We start from the raw sequence: 22,037 nt of genomic DNA, 5'->3' as shown, positions 1-22,037 counted from the left end.
TCTATCTTCACTTTTAAAGGTAAAACTTAAATAGAAAACAAGACATAGAAATCCAGGTTCCATTTTCAATTCTGCTACTTCAAGATTTGTGACTTAAAGCAGGTCATTTTAATCATTTCATCAAAATAGCATAGTCCTTGCCCTGCCACTTATCAGCTTACTCTGGACAAATTACTTAACCTTTTGTGTCTCAATTTCTTCGTCTGTAAAATGAAGGTACTAATAAAACCTACTTTTGGAAGTTGTTATGATTAAATGAATTAATATCTGTAAAGCACTTAGAACAGTGTCCAGAACATAGTAACCTCTATACTTTGTTAAATAAATAAAAATTAATAAATTTGAAAAATGATGTACCAGAAGTAGATCAATTGCTTGAAACCTCACTGGACATCAGAATCATCGAGAAAAATGTTTATAAAGATAGATTCTGTGGACCCTCCCAGGCAAATGAGAATTTGTATCAGTGGGACCTGACAACCTACATTAAAACAAACACAAACGAATAAAACTAAAAACCTCTTTAGGTAATTCCGATTTACAAACTGGTTTGTTAGCAATGACACTAAACAATGCCTTAGGTCAATTTTGCTACATTTCACATACCCCATCAGCATTCTTTTCCTCCTCGATGACCACAATAGTCACTATCCAAAGCAACTCGGGATTTAATAGCATCAGTCAGTTTTACAAAAGCAGTTAGAAGTTTAGCTGTGATATTTTCTTTCTTACCTAAAGCAACACTGCTTTGTCCCCACCCAGGCAAACAAAGAAGTAAAAAAAGGAGCAAACTGATCCCTAAAGGTTGAGACCGCTGGTTAGGGGGAAAGACAGAGGAATAAGTTCTTACGAAGGACATGCTCAGCACTATTTCCTTGTCCAAGGACACAGATTGGCACCATCTTAGTGACAGTGATTTGTGGTTAACTACCACAAAGGAACAAGTCATCTCCAATCCTCTAATCCTTTCAGCAAACACTGACTCAGTGAACTGAGGCTAGAGCAATTGCTAGCATCTTTCCTAGGTCAAAATTTTATTGCCCAGACTTGCAACTAGAAAGAGAATGGAATAGCTGTAAGTGCTATGTCTCATTAAGTCATGGATATGATGACCATGCTGGCCTGTGCTGTGTGGGTGCACAGGGTCTGTGGGGTAGGCAGTACATTATAGTGGTTCAGACTAAGAAGGCTTCCCAAGCACAGTCCACAGAATGTAGTGAAATAAATTACCAGACTGTGGTGAAATTTTCATCAGTCTTTGCTAAATTAGAAAAATAAGTGCAATGTAGAAAAATGCACAGGAATCTAAATTTATTTTAAGAACTGTATTTTGAGATTCAGCTCTGCCATCTTAGTTGGTGTTAAAATGCCCACTCTTGGGGCCACTCTGGTAGTGTAGCAGTTAAGTTTGCACGCTCCGCTCCTATGGCCCAGGGTTCACAGGTTCGGATCCCAAGCACAGAACAACTCACTGCTTGTCAAGCCATACTGTGGCGGCGTCCCATAGAAAGTAGAGAAAGATAGGCACGGACGTTAGCCCAGGACCAATCTTTCTCAGCAAAAAGAGGAGGACTGGCAACGGATGTTAGCTTAGGGCTAATCTTCCTCAAAAAATACAACAAAAAAGAGTCAACTCTTTTATAAAATGATGGTGATATAAGTAGACTTTTTAAATTATTCTTACTGTACAAAAGAAAACATTCACATGGAGGCTGGCATTCATTTTTTTTTTTAATTTTATTAGTCAGTGAAAATGTCAGACTGAGAACTATTACAGCATTGGCTTCAGAGACAGAAAAAACTGATGTGATCCCTGGTCCTAATACATATTAGCTGTGTGATTTGGAGCGAGTGAGTCCTCATTTATACAATGGGGATAGGAATACTACTTATTACTCATATAGTTATGAGGATAAAATGTGGTAAGACCTGTCAGACTTTTACTTACCCACAGTACAAGTACAAAGTAAGTAGCCAATAAATTTTAGTTATTTTATCAATTTCTAACGCAATTCACCATTTTTAACTACCTCATAAATAAACTGAAATGGCTACACCTTCATGTATGTTTGTTTCCAAATATTTTTTCCCACTTTTTTCCATTAGACTAACAGTAGTATTGCATGGGGGTCTTGATAGTCATATAAATCTCATCCCCTCCATCTGAAACTAATTATATAATAAAAATATCAAGAGTAAATTAAGTCAGTTATTATGCTTCTGATCTACAGGAAGATAATTCTCCCCATATGTCAAAATCCACTCTTTAACAAAAAAAGAGATGCTGTGCTTATAATATCAAGGCAATCAATATGAGGTAAGAGACTAAGTTGACATTTACTACTATCTCTGAGGTGTAATTTGGATGATTTTGAATGTGCAGGCTATGCTTCAAATTCTTCCTTCTGTTTACAGTGGCTACTCAGCACATGCATTATGTTCACCTGCCAACCAACAGTTTAATCATACTCCTCCTATAATGTTCTACAAGAGCTTAAATAAGATTTAAGTGACAATTCAATGTAGTTTAATGCATCAAACAGAGTCTTAATTAATTCCACATAGTGTTAAAACCCTGATATGATATATCTTGGACAGTTCTCATCCATCTGAACAGTTAGTACTTCTAAAAAAAAATACAAAAGAAGTCTGAATACTTCATACGGAGAGTGTGTTTAATTTTCTCACAAAGCAGAAAATATGATCACAAATATGTTCTTTTCTGTGATGGTAACAGGCACTACTTTCCCCACATCCCTCTCAAGTTATAGTTGGGAGGATTAATCATTAATATGAAACAACTATTAACACCTGCTATTTTGCATCTTGCTTTAGGTCTATTGTGAAGAGTGGACAATTATAGCAGAGTAAACATTAAGACAGAACCTGATAGTTCCTTACGACAATAATTACGTGGACATTTGAGTGAAGTTGGGTCCTTAGAGGAAACGCATGTCTCCCTACTGTAACTTACATTTAAAATATTAAGCCCCAGAAATCACTTAACAATCTCTTCTGATAACTTTTAAAAATTAAGAATTTCAGCTTACATAAATAGATCCTGAGATATGCTAAGAAAACAAAATTGGAAAACTCATAGCTAAAAATGAATTTTAGTTAATGCATTTATAAGGGACATCAGAACATACATTAATCACACAGATGTCTTTAGTCACCTGAAATTATTTCTTGGTAATCAAGCTAAGATCAATTAAATATGTTATTATAAATATACTACACCAAAAACATATACATAGGTCTAAATCTGAATCAAGGAGAAATAAGTATCAAGTGAATAAAGTCTGATTTATACTTTGCTCCCAAAGATAATTGCTTCTAATGCCCCAAGTGGATGTCCAACTACTACTGAATTCATGTGTGTATTCATTTTCACAAATTTCTTGGAATTCTCTAAGTATTAAATTTCAAAATTGAAAGCTTGACTCTTCAAAAACATGTATGCCTGTAATTGAATGGCAGAAGTCCTTAATTAAACAATGTGCTTTAAGATAGAAATTTTAAATAAAAGTTTAATCTGTTAGAATAATAAATGGTTTATCAAAGCAGATAGTTCCAGATCTTTAAATGTGATTTATGTGTTCAAATATATGCTTAGTGTGTGTGTGTGTGTGTGTGTGTGTGTGATGAGGGGCCGGGGGAGTGATATTAAGAAATGTCATCAAATAGATTGTCAAAGTCAATATAAGTATATATACTTAAGTCTTGATCTGATATTTCAGAATAATGTGTTTATTCTGATGACAAGGATAGAAGGAAGGCGTTAGAACCACAGCCTAGTTAAAATTCCTTGATAATTAGGCATATGGTCACTCAGACTTCAAAGCAGTGATCCTGTTAAATCTCATTAGATTCAAGATGTCTACATGTTCCTACTACTGATTGCAATAAAAACCCAAGAAGGTGATGTATTAAAAGTCACAGTCAAGAATGTATTGTTTATTGCAAAAAGTACCTCTTGAGAATATGATGTCTAATAAGGCAAATTAGTTAAAAGACAAAACTATAGGAACTGTTTGTTTTCATAAACGCAATGAATACTTAGAGAAGTGTTGTTATTTATTTCACATGGTGGGACTTCATTCATACTTTACTCTCAATCATTTTCTTTACTTTTCTTGTTATTCAGAAATACCAATATTCTCTTCACTTGCCCAACCAGAAAGAATAAAAATACTCATTTATTGCTTGTTCTCTCACCCTCTTCCTAAAATGCCAAGGTTTTAAAAAGTTGCACAATCTATTACGTGGAAATGTTCCTGTGACAACTACCACTTCCAAAAATCCAGTTGGCAAAATGGAAATGTATTTCACTCTGACATAACTGTTTAACCTGAAATCAATGCACATTAAGTTAACAAGTTAAATGTGTCTCAATATTCTTATCAGTGAGAAATCAAAACTTAACCAATATCAGTATTTCCACCTTCACTATGTCTTGCTGTTTTTAAATACAAAAATTGGGTCGAGTATCAGATGATTTGTAAGTCATATTTTTAAAGCAACATTGCCTTGAACCTGGTCCTGAACAATACTCATGGTAAATCCCCAACTGTTTTAAGAGGTGACTACCATATCATCAAAAAAGCAATACTGCAGCCCAGGGATTCCTAATACTTGTATCAGGAGGCATTACATTTCCAGGTACTTTGGCAAATCCTCATACGCATGTAGTATCACATCTCTCATATATACTTGAAGCAGTAAGGCAACCTATAAATTATTTAAGGTAAGTGATTCAATTTGCAGATCAATTTATAGCCTCCAAATATTTTAAGCTAATACATCTGTTCTTTATATTAAAAGAGAGAATTTTTCACTTGTTAAAAACCACACGAAAGTATTCCCCCACAAATGACATCATGTCTGTTTACTTTCAGGTGGGAAGGTTGAGAGATGCCACCCATCAGAGCCTCTAAACTCATTTCTCCAATTCTGCAGTGACTGTTAAAGAACATCAGCCAAGTTAAAGACTTGCAGAGAGGGGCAAATCCAAGCAGTGAAGGAGCTAAAAAGACACAGAGGACTCATGTTTCAACATCCCTTCTACTAGTCCTCAATTCCCATTCATAAAAGACTAAATGAAACAGAAAAAAAGGAGGCAGAAGTCAACTTCTTATATGTAGGCTTATTAGCATAGCTGGTGACTTCAAAGCCTCTAACTAGCTGCATGTTAATCAATCAACCAACAAGCTTTTTTTAAGCATTTACTAGTTTTCACACACTGCACTAGGATCTGCATATCTGGGACAGCATCTGGTCCCTCTCTGGACTCGGATCCAGAATTAATCTACACCAGCAGCGCTGTTACTTCCTTTGGAAAAGCTTTCTTTTCTTCCTCCCCAAACCTGATCTGAGACACAGTGTCTCCACTTAAGCAAGCAGCTTAAGCCCTGGAATGGGATGAGCATCACAGAAATGCTGAATTAAAAGCATTTATTTAAACAAGCAGGAGCAGCAGGGAAAATTCTCAATGAAGTTGAAGGTGGGCAGGGGCATAAGCAAGAGATGTGAAATCCTGGTTTGTGGCAAACTGCAGAGAAATGCAGGTTTCTCATGTTCAAATCGTGCCTTAGGCTATGAAAATTCTTCAAATCTATCCATCTGTAAAGTCACTCGAACAGGGTTTCAGTATTAAGGTTCTAATTCTGCAGGAGAGGAGGAGTTTGTAGAGATCAGGGAAAAGGCAAGATGAGGAAAAGCAGATGGGCAAAGGCAAGGAGAATGATCCGGGAAGGTGAGAGGTCCAAAGTAAGTCACCAGTAGGTTGACCTTACTTTTCAATATTCTCAAACCAGCAGGTCTCTTTAACACTAGAGGACATGAACGCAAACACACACACACACACACACACACACACACACACATACACACACGATGGGGGGCGGGGGGAGCAAGCAACACTGAGCAAAGGCTGCCTTCATATAAAGCTAAAGATCGACGGGCCCCAAGGAAACCTGAAATTTCAGGGGGCTTGGGCGGCCAATTGTCTTTAGCCCTGCAAATAAAGTCTCTACGCTGTGTTTTTGGGAAGAGTGACCGCGATCTCTCTCCCAAGGAAACCGCTCAAGGATTGAGCGTTACGGCAGTTTAAAGCAGACAGTCCCCAGCGCTCCTCTCTTCCGCTAGCAAAACCTTTGCCTCACGAAACCTCCCACCCTTTTGAGGTTAGTTTTTCCTGGATCCCGAAGCTTCTGTGTTTGTCTGCCCACTGTTTCTTCTCCTGTGGCTGCCTGTAAAGGCTAGAGATGTAGACTCTGGAAATTCAACTGATCGGTAGTCTAAAAACCGGGTAAGGGGAGGAGCGCCCACAGTTTTAGCTGTCCAGACCAGCCGCCTCCGTGCGCTCGGGTTCGCGGCAGCGCAGCGCCCTCGTACCCAGGAAGGGGAGGCTGGCCCTTGAGCGCCTCATTCAGACAAGGGCAGGCTGCCTCCATCCCCGCGTCCCCTCTGGCCCTAGCAGGGAGATCTCTGTACCTGGAGGTGCCCAGACGGTGGGCCGGGGTGTGCTCCCCCGGCCAAGGCGCCTCGGGATCTGGGAGCTGGTGGTCTGAAGGACGAGGCTGGAAAGATGAGAGAGGAAGACAGAGATAGGCGAGAGGCAGAAACAGAGAGAGAAAATACGGCAAGACGGAGAGGCAAGCGGAAGATATAGAATAACAGGGACACAGAGACATCCCAAGAAAGACAGGGATAAAGAGGATGAAAGAGAAACAGGGAGACCCGGAGGGGGTGAGGGGAGCCAGAGAGAGAGTCAGAGAAAGAAACTGAGTCAGAGACTTCACTGAGAGAATGAGAGGCAGAGGGACACTCAAAGAGAGAGGCAAAGGAAGGCAGAGAGGAAGGTAACCGTCGAGGAAGACACCAAGACCCTGAGCGTCCCGGGTTTCAGCCCTGTAAAGCGCCCGCGCACTGCAGCCCCCCACCGCCCGCAGCCGGTGGGAAAAAGTTGCCGGGGCGGGCAGGCCGAGCCGCCTCCGCCGCCGAGAGCCACCGGGGCGCAGAGGGTGGCCAGCGCCCCCCAGCTCCGCCGGGTAGCGGAGAAAGCGGGGTAGAGGGCGGGAGGCGGCAGAAAGTTCCGCGCCTCGCGGTCCTCCCTGCGCACCTGCAGCAGCAGGCGAGCGCGCTCCGAGCGCCCGGGAGGCCGCCTCGCCGGAACCAACGGCGCCCCTGCCCTGGGACCGGCCCGGGGCGCTCGGCTCCGCGCCCTGCCACTCGCTGCAGGACTTTGCAGCGCCCACCCGGGCACACTGGCCGCCCAGAGTGGACTCACCCAGACAATTACGAGTAAGAGAGGGAGAGCAAGAGAGAGACGGAGACCTGCTATCGTGGCCAAGGATCCCGCGAAGAGGGAACGGCGGTCCGCGCGCGGACTTCAGCCTCCGACCCAGCCCGGCAGGCGCCGGCCGGCAGCGCCGAGTGCCGGGCGCGCCGAGCCCGCGCTCACCTGGAACCCGCGCCGGCCCGCGAGCGCCGCGCGCAGCCCCGGCTCCCGCCCGCGCCTCTCTGCTCACACTTGCCCGCGAGCAGAGCGAGCCGGCTCCGGCCTCGGCCAGCCCCAGAGAGGCGCCCTCATAGCGCAGCGGCGGGCTCGTGGGCTCCGCGAGAGCGGGCGCCGAGGCCGAGGAGGCGCGGGAGACCAACCGAGGGCTCCTAGCACATTGTCACCTCAGCAGAGCCGCCACCGCCGCCGCCTGGTCACTTCGCCCCCTCCCCCCTCCCACCCCAGCCCGCTCCCTTCCAGCCCCTCCTCCTCGCGCGGTCCCTCCCCCTCCCGTAGCCCCAGCCTGGAGGCCTCTCACTGGGCTGGTATCATTTACGTAACCAGCAACCCCCCAGCCCTCCTCCCTCCCGCTCCCGCTCCTCCCCGGGCTGGGGCGGTGCGCACCGAGCGCTCTCCAGCTGCTCCTGGAGCTGCCGCTCCAGCGATGTGCACAAGTCCCGCGATACTTGGCAGGCACGGCCCCCAAGAGGAACCGTGGGGTCGGCTCCTCTACCCCGAGAGCGCCTCGCGACCCCTGGCCTCCCAGGGGCCCCGTGGTGCGAAAGCGGGCTTGGATAGACCATGTTCGCCCAATGCACCAGCGAGACCCTTAGAGAGGCGCTGGGGGGTCGGGGACTGCCTTCGGGGAAAGCTCTGGAACCCCACCCCCGCCGTCTGCTCTGCAATGGAGAGATGCTGCGGGGAACTTGAGGTTTTGCGCCCTGAAGCAGAAAGGACAGACAAGAGTTTGGCCTCTTGTGCATTACAATTCATACACCCTGCAGTATCCTAGTGTTCTGGTTAGCGACAGCTGCTGCCACCGAAAGCACTGTAAGAAAACTGGGAACTCAAAGCGCTTCCTTGTGCTCTTAAAATTTTTAGAGAGGGGTAAAGAAAAAAGTGGGGCTTTGAATTCCTTTTTCAGTCAGGAAGACAGGTCTTCAACACACACACACACATTGAAGTACCTGAATGCTTGCATTTAAAAGTAAAGTTAATGCGCAGTCATTTCTAAGTTAGTGTAGAGTAGCAGAAAGTCGATGGTACTAAATGAGTTAAAATATATGTAAGGATTTTAGAACAGTGCCTGGCACAAGGCACAGACTTAAGACAGATATTATTAGCATCTGAAGACTTGAAACCTGTCCCCCACTGCCGTTGGGAGGGACTCTTCTAGGAAATTGGGATTGCTGAGTTCAAGTCCCTTCTTCGCCATTTATTCAGTGTTGGACCTTGGTTAGTTTTGGTCCTTGGCTTTCTTCAGTCTCAGTTTTCTTATTTGTAAGAGGGGGGGAAATAGGGATCCTTTCCTCGTCTCCCAGTGTCACTTCACGTTCTTAGCTCTGTCTTCTTAGTTTATGTGGCAAAACTGGGAAAGGTTATGATAGCTACTTCAAAAATATTGAGCCATGTTTTACAAACGTGTATGACTAGTTATAATCTAGTATGTCAGTGACATCCCTGATTATGTTCATGGAAGGCAATTTCTAGTGGTTATCTTTTCGTGAATCAATTATCATCTAAATTGATATGATAATAATTATATTTAATGTTTCCTCCTACTCTGACCCTCTTGCCCCCCTCACCCCACTGTCAATTATGGAGCATCTACCAGAGGTGCTTCTGAGGACACAAGGTGCCACTCATAACACCAAGGACACTCTAGAATTTCTGTTGCTTGCTCTTGTGAGTTTCAGTTCTGTCATCAGATCACTCACCTCTGCATCGCATACTGAGAAAAGCTATGGACCAGCAGGTAAAACATTGGAGTTCTAATGCTGGCAGAGCCACTTACTAGTCATACATCCTTAAAAGATATATAAGCCCCCATACTTACATTCTTCATCTCTAAAAAAGGTAGAAATACCACTTTTTGCAAACTTTCTAGTAATATTTAACTAAAGCAAGAATCATAAAACTAGTCAGTAAAAGTTATATGTGTAGCAAGGTATTCCTGTAGTCCCAAAGAATCTCCCTGGGAATTATTAGCTTTTGCTGTATAACGTGTAACACACCATCCCAAAAATTAGTGGCTTAAAAGAAGAAACACCTATAATTTCTCAAGGTTCTGTGGGTCACCTGGGTGGTTTTCTGCTCTGGCTGGCTCAGTCTGGATTGGGTGGTCTAGGATGGCCTCACTCACATGTCTACTGGTTGGCAAGCTTATTGGGAAAGAGGCTCAGCTGGGATGGCTTATCTTTGTTCTGTCTATCATCCTTCAGTAGGCTAGATCTTTCTTCTTGAGTAGTGGTAGTTGCAGGATTCCAGAAAGCAACAATGGAGTGCAAGCTCCAATGTAGAGCACCTTTCAAGGTTCTGCAGACACACATTTTCCAATGTCCCGTTAGCCCAAGGAAGTTACATGGCCAAGCCCAGAGTCGAAGGGTGAAGAATATACTCCGTATCCTGATGGGAGAAACTGCAAAATCATATTGCAAAGAGGAATGCATATGCAAATTGGAAGCACTTGAAGCCATTTTTGTAGTCTACCATAGATTCTTCTTAATTACAAGGGAATAAACAATTCCTTATAGTGAATAAATCTTGTAGACATCATCTTAAGTGATCAAGGTTAAAATCATCAATAATGGGACAAGGTGACATCATGAGCCTCATGATTTGATGCGCTAAGAAGGACACAATATAATTCATTTAGTATTCCAGGCTCCAAGAAATATATAATTGACTGCAATCATGAGGGAGCAAAAAACAAATCCAAATTGAGGGAAACTCCACAAAATATCTTGTCTGTACTTTTCAAAAATATCACTGTGATGAAAATCAAAGAAAGGCTGAAGAACTGTTTCAGACTGGAGGAGATTAAAGAGACATGACTACTAAATGCGGTGTGTAATGCAATGCGAATTGGATACTGGACTGGAAAAAAAATTGTCTATAAAGGACATTGGGACAATTGGCAAAATATGAATAAAGTCTATAATATCTGATCTACAGCCCTTTTATTTATGTTAAATTACAATTAGTTTTGCATCAATGTTAAATGTCCTAGTTTTGATTATTTACTGTGATTACTGTAATAAAATATTTGGGAGTAAAAAGGGCATAGTGGCTGCAATTTATTTACAATGGCTCAGAAATACCTGGAGAGAGAATGATGAAGGAAATGTGACAAACTTTTAATAGTTGATAAGTTTGGGTGATGAGTATATGGTAATTATTTGTAGTAATTTTGCAACATTTTTTAAGTTTGAATTTATTTTTTAAAAAAGGAGAAGAGAGGGACCTGCTCGGTGATGCGGAGGTTAAGTGCGCGCACTCAGCTTCAGTGGCCCAGAGTTCGCAGGTTCAGATCCCTGGCGCGCACTGATGCACCACTTATCAAGCCATGCTGTGGGGGTGTCCCATATAAAGTAGAGGAAGATGGACATGGATGTTAGCCCAGGGCCAATCTTCCTCAGCAAAAAAGAGGAGGATTGGCATCGGATATTAGCTCAGGGCTGATCTTCCTCACAAAAGAAAAAATGAGAGGAGAAACAATCTTTGCTTCTCTCACAAGAAGATAAAATGCAATAATTTATGTGAATGAGTTTTAAAAGTAATAAAAATTTATATCGTACTTTTTTATAGAAATAAAAAGTAGGACTTTATCTTTAATCAGTGAGGAGTTATTGCAAGTATTTTTTTAAATAAATGGGATGACCAACATTGTACAATTAATTGGCTATAAAGCATAGAGTGACTTAGATGGAGAATATACTAAAGACAGAGATATGAGTTTAGTGGGTACAATCAATTGCCCATCCCGTGGGCAATCAAGGCCTCAAGTTTAAAAATACATATATACACATATATTATCAAGATATATATATATATCTTGATGAAATTAAATTGTCAGGTTTGGGAAAATTATTAGTGGTGAATGAGAAGGGAAAAAGTGTTTATAATTTTGAGAGTTTAAGACTGGATGAGCAGGGCCGGCCCCGTGGCTTGGTGGTTAAGTGAGCGAGCTCCGATGGTGGTGGCCCGGGTTCGGATCCCGGGCGCGCACCGAGGCACCACTTCTCTGTCTGTCCTGAGGCCGAGTCCCACATACAGCAACTAGAAGGCTGTGCAGCTATGGCGTACAACTGTCAACTGGGGCTTTGGGGGGAAAAAATAAATAAATAAAATCTTTAAAAAAAAAAAAAAAAAAAAGACTGGATGAGCAGGAAAATGGAGATGCCTAATAATTTCTCTGTTAAGAGAAACAGAAAGCAAAAATTTTATTCTAAAATGAAAATCTAATAATATTTCTTTCTAATTGTAATACTTCAGTAGTTTCTTGTTGCTTTTAGGAGCTAGTCTAAAATCCGTAACATGTCCTACAAGACCTCTATAACCTGGACCCTGCTTACCTCCTTAGTACCTACAATGAGCTAAGCGCTAGGGTAGGTACTGAAGATAAAGAAGCAAATAAAGACAGCCCTCATGGAACTTAGAGTCTAGTCCTCCATCCAATGCATATGTATTGAATACTTATACCATGCACTGGGAATACAACAGTGAGCAAAAAGACAAAGACTGTTTTTTCATGAATGCTACACTTTATTGTGGTACATCCTAAACAAATAAACAAGTATGTACTTATGTCAGTGGTAATAAGTTCTCAGAAGAAAATTGAAACAGGCTAAGAGCTGAGCTTTCCAACTAGTCTGCCACAAATGATTTACAGATATATATATCCCATGATATATTGATTACCTTACCCATCAGGAGTGGCCAAGTAAGGTGGCCTCAAGTTGCCAGAGTCCACAGCCAGGTAGCCTCTGGTCATGAGAAACTTATTCAGGGCTCTTCGGAGGATGGTCTGAGCAAGTGGAGTCTGTGTGTGTGTCCCATTCTTCCTGAAAGTGCAGAGATAAAGAGGTGTCCATTTCTGGACATCTACTCAGCATTCAGCTGCAGAGCACTGACAAGGGCTTGGGAAATGCTTTGAGGATTTTTTTTCCAGAGGCTAAGGAACATTGCATGCAGTTCAAAGCATAGCCCATTGCAGGTGGGGGAGCAAGGAGGTTGGGCAGAAACTTTTAATGAGCATAGCTCCAGTTAATGATCTAAAGCTTTAGCAATGTAAATATCAGATAATTCTGTTCTATATGTTGCTGATTTGCTATTTTTGTGGTAGTCATGCCAGCCTCAGATTGGCTATTCTAATAATGCTTGGGAATTCTTAAAATTCAAGTTTTATAGTGATTTTGAATTTTCTGATAAAAATTTTGAACAGATTTGAAATCCTTTTATATCCACAAAAATTCAAAATCACAACTATTAATGTAGAGCTGATATACTTTAAATACCATTTTAACTGATATAAATGTTTGGTCAAAAAAGTAAATGTTTGGGGCCAGCCCTGTAGCCTAGTGGTTAAGTTCAGTGTGCTCTGCTTCAGCAGCCCAGATTTGGTTTCTGGTGTCAGACCTACACCACTCATCGGCAGCTACGCTGTGTGGTGGTGACCCACATAGAAAATAGAGGAAGATTGGCACAGATGTTAGCTCAGGGTGAATCTTCCTCAGCAAAAAAAAAAAAAAAAAAAAAAAAGGTAAATATTTAAAATATTTTTCACCTACTTGTGCAAACAAGTTTTCTCACCCTTGATGATGATCAACTATTATATCATCATTTAAAATGTCATGATCAAGAAATATTATAGCTATTTCAAGTATAAAATCTGTTATCAAAAAGTTGAGTTCATAGAGGCAAGATCTCATTAAAATATTTTTAAAGATTTTTATTTAGAAGTCATACAATTCAGTAGATCTTCAATATATTATTTTCTAATAATAAATTAATAATGTGAAGAAATGTAATAAATCTTTAACCAAGCTCCACATTGATATGCTCATATTTGCTCTAGTTTATCTCACGATCCATAAAGCCCTGTATCCTTCTTAGCACCTAACACAGTTGCAAATTTACATTTTTCCATATTTGTGTGATTGATATTTGTTTTCTACAATGTACAGTAAGATATGTTGGGGTAAAGTATAGGTTTATATGGTGGCAGTGGGGGCGGATGGAGTTGTAGCTTCACTCCAAGCACAGTGCCTGTTGTACAGTAAACTTTTGTTAAATGAATAAACTAATCCAACCATCTGTTAATCAATAGCTAAGCCTCTCCTGTAAAACTTTCTTCTTTTATCTTTCCTTTCCCCACTAGGCTTATCCTCTCCTTGTTTTGAATTCTTGGTAGGGAAGTAATAATTAGTGTCAAAGAATTAGGGGAAACAACTAATTTTCAGCCCACGGTGATCTTTCAGCACCACGGAGAGTGACACATGAGTCTCTCCCAACCGACTTTGTGGTCAAGCCAGCCTGACTATGCTGTGATTTAGCATACATTGACAGGGATAAGTAAATGGGCACAAAGTAGGACAATGTGGAAAACATTAGCATTCACTTAAGGGAATGTGGTTTTGCTGTCACTTAACCACTCTGTATCTCCATTAAATCTAAAGACAAATATGAAGTAAAATGTTAAGTGCTATCAGAATTCAAAGAATTAAGCAATTAAATATCGACAATCTCAAGAGTTTTCCACTTATGTATACTGTATGGACACATCCCTTCTTAGAAGGTAAATCACTGGAAAGCAGGGATTGTATCACTGCTTCCCAGGACTGAGTACAATGTCTAGCACAAAATGAGTAGTCATTTATTTATTAAATATATATACTAAAGTGCATCATCCTGTCAATAATGTTTGACTTGCTTATTAAAGCTCATGAATAATCCATTATGTTGTAAAAACTATTTTCACATCTAAGAATCTAATAATTTATATTTAAAATTTGAATATTAATGCTTATTAAAAATAACTACATAGCAGGTAAACTTTGTTTTCATATTTTAAAGCTATATTTAAAATATCACCTTCTTGTAATGACATATTTTCCAGAATGTTCTAATTAGTTGTTTGAAGCTTTGCTCACAACTCAAGCATATTAAGGTAACAACCACAAAATCCTTTAGCCAACAAATAGCTACCGTAGCTCTCTACTCCATCAACACACAAATGTAAAAGTTATTGTCTTATAGAGTTAGAGTAAGTCAGATATAAGGGATGAAGAGTGTCAAAGCCACTATTTTTAAATTTAAGTATTTAAAAATATTCCCAGAATCATATTACGTTTTCCTCTTCAGCCATCTCACTCAAAGTAAATTATTTATGCTGCTAAGCAGTGGACAAAACAAAAATGATGTGTACTGGTCAAGAAAATTTTAAACAGGCAAACCCAAAAATTATTCAATGTTTAACAGGGAATGAGAAGTGGAAAGTATTAAGTGGAGTGTCCCAAATTTTGGTCCTGAACTCTATTTAAATATCTAGTTAGAGTCTGGATAAAAAGGAGAGAATCTGTTTCACTTTAAATCCACCTATGCTGCCAAAGGTATGTGAAGAGGCAATTGTCTCAACATTAAATGACAGAAGAATGACTATCATTTAGTAGGAAAAGATGACTACAATTAACTGTAATTTAGGAAACTTAAGTAAACAAAGAGATATATTTTACTTTTTTTGAAAGATTAGAAGTTCATATTATACTACAGATTAAATATAAAAAGAGAACATGTAATTAGGATTTTTCTTTCATTAGTCTGGAAAGGATAATAATCCATTGTCAGAAATATAATTATATTATGATATATAAATGAAATATATATACTATATCATATATACATATTTGAGGGGCCTGCCCAGTGGCGCAAGCAGTTAAGTGTGCATGCTCTGCTGCGGCGGCCCAGGGTTCACCGGTTTGGATCCTGGGCACACACTGACGCACCACTTGTCAAGCCATGTTGTGGCAGCGTCCATATAAAGTGGAGGAAGATGGGTATGGATGTTAGCCCAGGGCCAGTCTTCCTCAGCAAGAAAGAGGAGGATTGGCAGATGTTAGCTCAGGGCCGATCTTCCTCACACACACACACACACACACACACACAAATATATGTATATATACATATTTTATATTTATATAGTTCCTTTGAAAAGTGTAAAGCATTTCACAAATGTAAGGTATAGTAATGACAAGTGTAGAAGTAAAACTTAGCAGCTTGTTAAGAACAAGAAAAATGATGGAACATTTAAACAATAGGTCCCATGATTCTAAACTAAATAGACAGTATTAAGGAAAACATATTCGGGTAGAGTATGTAGTGATGTTTTGAAGTACTATTGCCTTGGAAAAGTCATTAGTATCATATAAAAGCAATCAAGTTTATTAACCATAACTATCAAGGAGACAAGAGACAACAGGTGCTGTCAAGGATGTGGTAAAAAGGGAACCTTCATACACTGTTGTGGGGAGTGTAAATTAGTCCAACTACTGTGAAAAACAATATGGAGGTTTCTCAAAAAATTCAAAACAGATCTACCATATGATCCAACAATTCCACTTCTGAGTATATACCCAAAGGAAATGAAAACAGGATTACAACGAGATATATACACACTCTGTTTATCACAGCATTATTCACAATAGCCAAGATATGGAAACAACCTAAGTGTCCATCAACAGATGAATGGATAAAAAGGATGTGGTATATATACACAATGGAATATTATTCAGCCATGAGAAAGGAAGATATCCTGCAATTAGTGACAACATGCATGGACGTTGAACGTGCTATACTAAGTGAGATGAGTTAGACAGAGAAAGACAAGTACTGTATGGTATCACTTACAGATGGAATCTAAAAAAGTCAAACCTGTGAAAAAGCAGAGTGAAATGGTGGTTACCAGGTGATGAGGGATGGGAGGATAAGATTGATGGTGTTTAAGGGTCTGAACTTATAATGAGTAGTAAATAAGCCATAGAAATCTAATGCACGGTATAATGAATATAGTCAATAATACTGTACTAAAATGATGTAAAGTGATAAATATTGCTTCAATAGCAATCATAATATGATATATAAAGCATCAAAGTAAACACCGTACACATTAAATTTACAAATTTTGACACATCAAATTTATCAAATAAAAAACGTTTATTAGGGAGAGTGATGTCAGCATCATGGCGGAGTGAGCTTTCCCATAAACTCTTCCCCTGATAAGATACAACAAAAGGAACAGTCACAGACCAACAATGGACTCCTAGACAGCGAAAAGCAAGATCGGAAAGATCCACACTGTCACACATCTGAGAGGGAATGTCCTAGGCCCCTGGAGGAAGTGGGGAGAGGTAAGAAGAACTCCTTTCCCATCCCATCAGATCAGCGACACCGGTCCATGCGGCTCCCAAAGAGGGGGGAGGGGTGGCCCTCTGCGGGGAAACCATGGCTCTTCAGGCTCTCTGAGCCAGTGGGAAACTCCCACACAGAGGACTCAGAACAGCTACAGGGCTACCATCAACATCTGAGCACCCCAGGAGAGTGGATAATGAGGGGCAAGCGAGAAGCACCCGACACCAGGGACCCAGCGGGCAAAAGAGAGAACCCCCCCACCCCTGCATGCCAGACACTGCAGCTCAGCCGACCAGACCAGACCAAGCAGCCGGTGGATCGCAGCAAACAGCTGGAGCAGAGCACAGGGGGCTCAGATTACACAGCCCTTAACCCCCACGTGGTGGTGGTGGGTGGAAAGTAAAACCAGATATTTCCAGGATGAGGAAAATTAAAGCCAATACAGGAACCACAATGCAAAGGTACATGAAATCACCAGACCAGAAGGAAAATGACAAGCACCCAGAAACCAACCCTGAAGACATAGAAATCCATAACCTAAATGACAGAGGTTTCAAAATAGCTATCATAAAAAAACTAAATGAAATACAAGATAACACAAACAATTCAATGAGATTAGGAGTTTCTTCACAAAAGAGATTGAAATCATGAAGAAAAACCAATCAGTACTAATGGAGATGAAGAACATAATGGACGAGATAAAGGAGATTCTGGAATCTTTAAAGAACAGAGCTGACAATATGGAGGAAAGAATTAGCATTATAGAGGATAGGAATACAGATATGCTCCAGATAGAAGAGGAGAGAGAACTAAGACTAAAAAGAAATGAAGAAAGTCTCTGAGCAATATTTGAATCTATTAGGAAATATAACATAAGAATTATAGGTATTCCTGAGGGAGAAGAGAGAGAAAGAGGAACAGAGAGGCTATTCAAGGAAATAAGAGCTGAGAACTTCCCAAATCTGGGGAAGGAGCAGGAAATACCAGTAAGTGAAGCCAATAGGTCACCTAAATACGTCAACAGGCAAAGGCCCACTCCATGACATGTAGTGGTAAGGCTGGCCAAAGTCAATGACAAAGAAACAAGATTAAGGGCAGCTAGACAAAAACAAAAAATAATGGACAAAGGAACTCCCATCAGGCTCTCACCAGATTTCTCAATAGAAACTTTACAGGCTGGGAGAGACTAGAATGATATATTCAAAATACTGAAAGACAAAAACATTCACCCAAGAATACTCTATCCAGCAAAAATTTCCTTCAAATATGATGGAGAAACAGTAACTTTCCCAGATAAACAAAAGCTAAGAGAGTTCATGGCCGTGAGACCCCCACTACAAGAAATATTCAAGAAGGCCCTCAGGCCTGAAAAAAAGAAAAGAAAGGGAATACAAAACTTGGAGCAAGGAGAAAAAAAGGTAGACAAAATTAGAAAAATAGTAGATCATTACCGGAACAGGTTAGCAACCACTTAAATACCAAAATCAAAGATCAAAGGAAGGAATTCACCAAAAATAAGTATAACCTCATCACTGTAAACACACACCCACAACACAAGATAGAATAAGGTAAAACAAGAATGACTTAGAAGGGGAAGAGGAAAGTGATTGAATTGACTTAGAATAAAGAAATAAGAAGCCATCAGATAATGGACTATCTCATACACAAGATTTTTTATACAAACCTCAAAGTAACCACTAAACAAATAATCAAAACAAAATCACATAAGATAAACAAAGAGAATACTAGAAGAGTCATAAGACAGAATGACCAAACTGAATTCGCAGTCTGAAACAAATGGGACAAGAAACAAAGGAATTGCAAAAGAACTGGAAAATAAGTGACAAAACAGCAACATTAAGCCCTCTTATATCAATAATTACCCTAAATATAAATGGATTGAACTCTCCAATCAAAAAATACAGAGTGGCAGGATGGATTAAAAAACAACACCCAACAATATGCTGCCTGCAGGAAACACATCTCAGCTCTAAAGACAAGCAAAGGCTCACAGTGAAAGGATGGAAGACAATACTCCAAGCTAATGGCAAACAAAAGAAAGCAGGTGTTGCCATACTCATATCAGACAAAGTAGACTTCAAGATAAAACAGGTTAAGAGAGACAAAGAAGGGAAATATATAATGATAAAAGGGACACTCCACCAAGAAGACATATCACTTATAGATATATATGCAGCCAACATAGGAGCACCAAAGTACCTCAAGCAACTATTAACAAACCTAAAAGGAGACATTAACAACAACACAACAATAGTAGGCGATCTTAATACCCCACTTACATCAATGGATAGATCATCCAGACAAAAAGTCAATAAAGAAATAGTGGACTTAAATGAAAAACTGGACAAGATGGACCTAGTAGACATATACAGAGCACTCCATCCAAAAACATCTGACTACACATTCTTTTCAAGCATGCATGGAACATTCTCACGGACAGACCATATGTTGGGAAACAAAGCAAGCCTCAATAAATTTAAGAAGATTGAAATCATAACAAGCATCTTTTCATACCATAATGCTATGACACTGGAAATCAACCACACACACACACAAAAAAACTGGGAAAGTGACAAAAATGTGGAGATTAAACAACATGCTACTGAACAACCAATGGATCATTGATGAAATTAAAGGAGAAATCAAAAACTATCTGGAAACAAATGAAAATGAAAATATGCCATACCAAATCATATGGGATGCAGCAAAAGTGGTCCTGAGAGGGAAACTCATAGCGATAGAAGCCCACCTTAACAAGAAAAAGCCCAAATAAGCAACCTTAAATTACACCTAACAGAACTAGAAAAAGAAGAACAAACAAAGCCCAAAGTCAGCAGAAGGAGAAAAATAATAAAAATCAGAGCAGAAATAAATGAAATTGAGATTAAAAAAAAACAGTAGAAAGGATTAATGAAATGAAGACATGGTTCTTTGAGAAGATAAACAAAATTGACAAACCCTTAGCCAGATTTACCAAGAAAAAAAGAGAAAAGGCTCAAATAAATAAAATTAGAAATGAAAGAGGAGAAATTACAACAGATAGCATGGAAATACAAAGGATGATAAGAGAATACTATGAGAAATTATACGCCAACAAATTGGACAATCTAGAAGAAATGGATAAATTCTTAGACTCATACAACCTCCCAAAACTGAACCAAGAAGAAATGGAGAATCTGAATAGACCGATCACAAGTAAAGAGATTGAAACAGTAATCAAAAACCTCCCAAAAAATAAAAGTCCAGGACTGGATGGCTTCTCTGGTGAATTTTATCAAACATTCAAAGAAGATTTAATACCTATCCTTCTCAAACTATTCCAAAAAATAGAGGGAGATGGAATACTTCCTAACTCATTCTATGAGGCCAACATCACCCTGATACCAAAGCCAGAGAAAGACAATACAAAGAAGGAAAATTACAGGCCAATATCGCTGATGAACATAGATGCAAAAATCCACAACAAAATATTGGCAAATTGAATACAGCAATACATTAAAAAGATCATACACCATGATCAAGTGGGATTTATACCAGAGATGCAGGAATGGTTCAACATCTGCAAATCAATCAACGTGATACACCACATCAACAAAACAAAGAATAAAAACTACATGGTCATCTCAATAGACGCAGAGAAGGCATTTGACGAGATACAACATCCATTTATCATAAAAACTCTCAACAAAATGGGTATAGAAGGAAAGTACCTCAACATAATAAAGGCTGTTTATGAAAAACCCACAGCCGACATCATACTCAACGAGGAAAGACTGAAAGCCATTCCTCTGAGAACAGGAATGAGGCAGGGCTGCCCACTCTCACCACTCCCATTCAACATAGTACTGGAGGTTTTGGCCAGAGCAATTAGGCAAGAAAAAGGAATAAAAGGAATCCAAATAGGCAACGAAGAAGTGAAACTCTCACTATTTGCAGATGACATGATTTTATATATAGAAAACCCTAAAGAATCCATTGGAAAACTATTAGAAATAATCAACAACTACAGCAAAGTCTCAGGGTACAAGAGCTACAAAAATCAGTTGCATTTCTGTATGCTAATAATGAACTAACAGAAAGAGATCTCAAAAAGATAACACCATTTACAATTGCATCAAAAAGAATAAAATACCTAGGAATAAATCTTACCAAGGAGGTGAAAGACCTATACAATGAAAACGACAAGACATTATTGAAAGAATTCGATGATGACATAAAGAAATGGAAAGATATCCCTTGCACATGGATTGGAAGAATAAACATAGTAAAAATGTCTATACTACCTAAAGCAATCTACAGATTCAATGCAATCCCTATCAGAATCCCAATGACATTCTTTATGGAAATAGAAGAAAGAATACTAAAATTCATATGGGGCAACAAAAGACCCCGAATAGCTAAAGCAATCCTAAGAAAAAAGAACAAAGCTGGAGGCATCACAATCCCTGACTTCAAAACATACTACAAAGCAATAGTAATCAAAACAGCATGGTACTGGTACAAAAACAGACACACAGATCAATGGAACAGAAGTGAAAGCCCAGACATAAAACCACACATATACGGACAGCTAATTTTCGACAAGGAGCTAAGAACATACCATGGAAAAAGGAAAGTCTCTTCAATAAATGGTGTTGGGAAAACTGGACAGCTACATGCAAAAGAATGAAAGTGGACCATCTGCTATCGCCATTCACAAAAATTAACTCAAAATGGATCAAAGACCTGAAGGTGAGACCTAAAACTATAAAACTCATAGAAGAAAATACAGCCAACGCACTATTTGCCATTGGTCATAAAGGAATCTTTTCAGATGACATGCCTACTCAGACTAGGAAAACTAAAGAAAAAATAAGCAAGTGGGACTTTATCAGATTAAAGAGCTTCTACAAGACAAACAAAACCAGAATCAAGATGAACAGACAACCCACCAGCTGGGAGAAAATATTTGCAAAACATATATCTGACAAGGGGTTAATCTCCATGATATATAAAGAACTCACACGACTGAACAACAAAAAACAAACAAGCCAATGAAAAAATGGGCAAAGGAAATGAACAGACACTTCTCCAAAGAAGATATACAGATGGCCAATAGGCACATGAAAAGATGTTCAACATCATTAATCATCAGGGAAATGCAAATCAAAACAACACTAAGATATCACCTCATGCCCGTTAGAACGGCTATAATCACCAAGACAAAAAACAACAAATGTTTGAGAGGATGTAGAGAAACAGGAACCCTCATACACAGCTGGTGGGAATGCAAACTGGTGCAGCCTCTATGCAAAACGGTATGGAGATTCCTCACAGAATTAAAAATAGA

The 22,037-nt window shown here is 39.8% G+C and overlaps 1 protein-coding gene across 10 annotated transcripts in view; it reads right to left on the bottom strand.

The window, feature by feature from the left end:
* Nucleotides 1–22,037, bottom strand: part of GALNT13 (polypeptide N-acetylgalactosaminyltransferase 13) — a 919,989-nt gene that overhangs the window by 466,175 nt on the left and 431,777 nt on the right. For 2 of the 10 annotated variants that reach the window (XM_087435226.1, XM_087435219.1), the window contains exon 1: nucleotides 7,339–7,689. The exons of 5 other annotated variants lie outside the window; for them this stretch is intronic. The gene's annotated coding sequence lies outside the window, so the exon portion shown is untranslated. Of the gene's footprint in view, nucleotides 1–7,338; nucleotides 7,690–12,207; nucleotides 12,303–22,037 lie in introns of those variants that run through there. 3 more of the 10 variants (XM_087435221.1, XM_087435223.1, XM_087435228.1) reach the window with 3 other exon arrangements.

This window comes from Ceratotherium simum, chromosome 9, assembly GCF_057802395.1.
Source record: "Ceratotherium simum simum isolate JZ-2026a chromosome 9, ASM5780239v1, whole genome shotgun sequence".
Classification (NCBI taxonomy): domain Eukaryota; kingdom Metazoa; phylum Chordata; class Mammalia; order Perissodactyla; family Rhinocerotidae; genus Ceratotherium; species Ceratotherium simum.
This window is presented reverse-complemented; position numbering and strand designations above follow the sequence as displayed.